The following is a 4,366-nucleotide window of genomic DNA, read 5'->3' as shown; positions in this document are numbered from 1 at the left end:
TGAATCTTTACAATTGTTTAGCCAACATATATTTACCATTGTGCACGAATTTGCCTTCGTACCGAAGGATTACAACGCTACTGTATTTAAGTAAAACAAAAACATGAGATTAAAAGATATATAATCTGTGCCTCCATAAAAAGTGTTGATGTTAATAGTAAAACAAATAGTGGGAATTTGCCATTGATAATGTCAAGGCATTTTTACAAAACCCCAGAATTCTATCGTGGTGATAAATAAAGTGAAAACAAGCAATATGATTCAGAAATAGGACCAGAATATATATTTTAAAAATAATTATAATTTAACTTAGATGGATACTTACGCCCTGTGAACAAAACCCAAATTTAGAGGGAAACAGATTAAGATGATTATTATATTAATCTTCCTATACAAATGATACTCATATTTGTACATCTCGCCTTCTTCATTGGAAATAAAAATAACTATCAGTTTGTTTCCTTAATGATAATTTTATTGCCTCATTCATAAGTGGCAGTTGAGGTAAGAGTGGTTTAGGAAACACATTTGTATTACTGTGCACGAATATGCCTGCTAATAAAGCGCACGTACTTTTCTTGTTCTCTGCCCTCACAAATTTACATTACATGTAATATATTCATAATTATCATGTAATATATGAATATCAAGTAAACGGCCTATAAACATAAGATAGAACAATACAAGTAGAAAAAAGACAACTACCCAATATTTATGAAAGATATATAATATGAATGACTTAATCAAAATGCATACTTACTCGCTGTGAACGAAGATCAGTGTAAGCAAAAAAGAGATAACAACAATTCAGAATATACAGTGTAAATAGGCTCTTTCGTTCAATATCGTGATTAATAATAATGCGTATGTACAGCTTTTGAATCTTTACAATTGTTTAGCCAACATATCTTTACCAGTTTGCACGAATATGGCTTCATATCGTAGGATAAAAACGCTACTTTATTAAAGTAAAACAAACACATGAGATTAAAAGATACATAATCTGTGCCTTCATAAAAGGTGTTGATGTTAATATTAAAATCAGTAGTAGGAATTTGCCATGGATAATATTAAAGCATATTTACAAAACCCAAGTATTCTTTCGTGGTGATAAATAAAAATGAATACAAGCAAAAGCAATTAGAAATGCGACAAGAATAAAAAAAAGAAAAAATTTAGAATGAATTTTACATGGATCCTTACACCTTGTTTACAAAACCCAAAATTAGAGGGAAATAGATAATCCACACGTCTTTTTTAATCTCGCCTTCTTCATTGGAATTAAATAAATTATCAGTTTAATGCCTTAATGATAATTGTCTTGCCTCATTCATAAGTGGCAGTTAAAAGTGACAGTGGTTTAGGAAACACATTTGTATTACTGTGCACGAATATGCCTGCTTTAATAGAGAGCGCATTTACATTCCTTTATCGAAGCACCTCACGACTTTACATAACATGCAATATATTCATGAGACATAGAACTAAATGTCGCCTTATTTTGAAATATCATGTAAACGGCCTAACATAACATACAATAATACCGTGTAAAAAAGGCAACTACCCAATCATTTTCAAAAATATATAATATTTGTAACTTAATCAAAATGCATACTTACAAACTGTGAACGAAGATCAGGGTAAGCAAAAAGGAGATAACAACAATTCAGAATATACAGTGTAAATAGGCTCTTTCGTTCAATATCGTGATTAATAATAATGCCTATATACAGCTTTTGAATATTTACAATTGTCTAGCCAACATATCTTTAACAGTGTGCACGAATGAGGCTTTAAATCGAAGGATTACAACGCTACTTTATTAAAGTAAAACAAACTCATGATATAGATACATAATCTGTTCCTTCATACAAGGTGTTGATGTTAATAGTAAAACAAATAGTGGGAATTTGCCATTGATAATATCAAAGCTTTCTTTACAAAACCCCAGAATTCTATCGTGGTGATAAATAAAGTGAAAACAAGCAATAGGATTCAGAAATAGGACCAGAATATATATTTTAAAAATAGTTTTAATTTAACTTAGATGGATACTGACACCCTGTGAAAAAAAACCCAAATTTAGAGGGAAACAGATTAAGATGATTATTATATTAATCTTCCTATACAAATGATACTCATCTTTTTACATCTCGCCTTCTTCATTGGAAATAAAAATAACTATCAGTTTGTTTCCTTAATGATAATTGTATTGCCTCATTCATAAGTGGCAGTTGAGGTAAGAGTGGTTTAGGAAACACATTTGTATTACTGTGCACGAATATGCCTGATTATAAAGCGCACGTACTTTTCTTGTTCAAATGCCCTCACAAATTTACATTACATGTAATATATTCATAATTATCATGTAATATATGAATATGAAGTAAACGGCCTATAAACATAAGATACAACAATACAAGGGGAAAAAAGACAACTACCGAATATTTATGAAAGATATATAATATGAATAACTTAATCAAAATGCATACTTACTCGCTGTGAACGAAGATCAGTGTAAGCAAAAAAGAGATAACAACAATTCAGAATATACAGTGTAAATAGGCTCTTTCGTTCAATATCGTGATTAATAATAATGCGTATGTACAGCTTTTGAATCTTTACAATTGTTTAGCCAACATATCTTTACCAGTGTGCACGAATATGGCTTCATATCGTAGGATTAAAACGCTACTTTATTAAAGTAAAACAAACACATGAGATTAAAAGATATATAATCTGTGCCTTCATTAAAGGTGTTGATGTTAATATTAAAATCAGTAGTAGGAATTTGCCATGGATAATATTAAAGCATATTTACAAAACCCAAGTATTCTTTCGTGGTGATAAATAAAAATGAATACAAGCAAAAGCAATTAGAAATGCGACAAGAATAAAAAAACAAAAACAATTTAGAATGAATTTTACATGGATCCTTACACCTTGTTTACAAAACCCAAAATTAGAGGGAAATAGATAATCCACACGACTTTTTTATCTCGCCTTCTTCATTGGAATTAAATAAATTATCAGTTTGATGCCTTAATGATAACTGCCTTGCCTCATTCATAAGTGGCAGTTAAAAGTGACAGTGGTTTAGGAAACACATTTGTATTACTGTGCACGAATATGCCTGCTTTAATAGGGAGCGCATTTACATTCCTTTATCGAAGCACCTCACGACTTTACATAACATGCAATATATTCATGAGACATAGAACTAAATGTCGCCTTATTTTGAAATATCATGTAAACGGCCTAACATAACATACAATAATACCGTGTAAAAAAGGCAACTACCCAATCATTTTCAAAAATATATAATGTTTGTAACTTAATCAAAATGCATACTTACAAACTGTGAACGAAGATCAGGGTAAGCAAAAAGGAGATAACAACAATTCAGAATATACAGTGTAAATAGGCTCTTTCGTTCAATATCGTGATTAATAATAATGCCTATATACAGCTTTTGAATATTTACAATTGTCTAGCCAACATATCTTTAACAGTGTGCACGAATGAGGCTTTAAATCGAAGGATTACAACGCTATTTTATTAAAGTAAAACAAACTCATGATATAGATACATAATCTGTTCCTTCATACAAGGTGTTGATGTTAATAGTAAAACAAATAGTGGGAATTTGCCATTGATAATATCAAAGCTTTCTTTACAAAACCCCAGAATTCTATCGTGGTGATAAATAAAGTGAAAACAAGCAATAGGATTCAGAAATAGGACCAGAATATATATTTTAAAAATAGTTTTAATTTAACTTAGATGGATACTGACACCCTGTGAAAAAAAACCAAATTTAGAGGGAAACAGATTAAGATGATTATTATATTAATCTTCCTATACAAATGATACTCATCTTTTTACATCTCGCCTTCTTCATTGGAAATAAAAATAACTATCAGTTTGTTTCCTTAATGATAATTGTATTGCCTCATTCATAAGTGGCAGTTGAGGTAAGAGTGGTTTAGGAAACACATTTGTATTACTGTGCACGAATATGCCTGATTATAAAGCGCACGTACTTTTCTTGTTCAAATGCCCTCACAAATTTACATTACATGTAATATATTCATAATTATCATGTAATATATGAATATGAAGTAAACGGCCTATAAACATAAGATACAACAATACAAGGGGAAAAAAGACAACTACCGAATATTTATGAAAGATATATAATATGAATAACTTAATCAAAATGCATACTTACTCGCTGTGAACGAAGATCAGTGTAAGCAAAAAAGAGATAACAACAATTCAGAATATACAGTGTAAATAGGCTCTTTCGTTCAATATCGTGATTAATAATAATGCGTATGTACAGCTTTTGAATCTTTACAATTGT

The sequence above is a fragment of the Strongylocentrotus purpuratus genome, unplaced genomic scaffold (genome assembly GCF_000002235.5).
Source record: "Strongylocentrotus purpuratus isolate Spur 01 unplaced genomic scaffold, Spur_5.0 spur5_scaffold_20, whole genome shotgun sequence".
In the NCBI taxonomy this organism is placed as follows: Eukaryota; Metazoa; Echinodermata; class Echinoidea; order Camarodonta; family Strongylocentrotidae; genus Strongylocentrotus; species Strongylocentrotus purpuratus.
The sequence above is the reverse complement of the archived record's forward strand: the minus strand, read 5'-3'. Positions refer to the sequence as shown.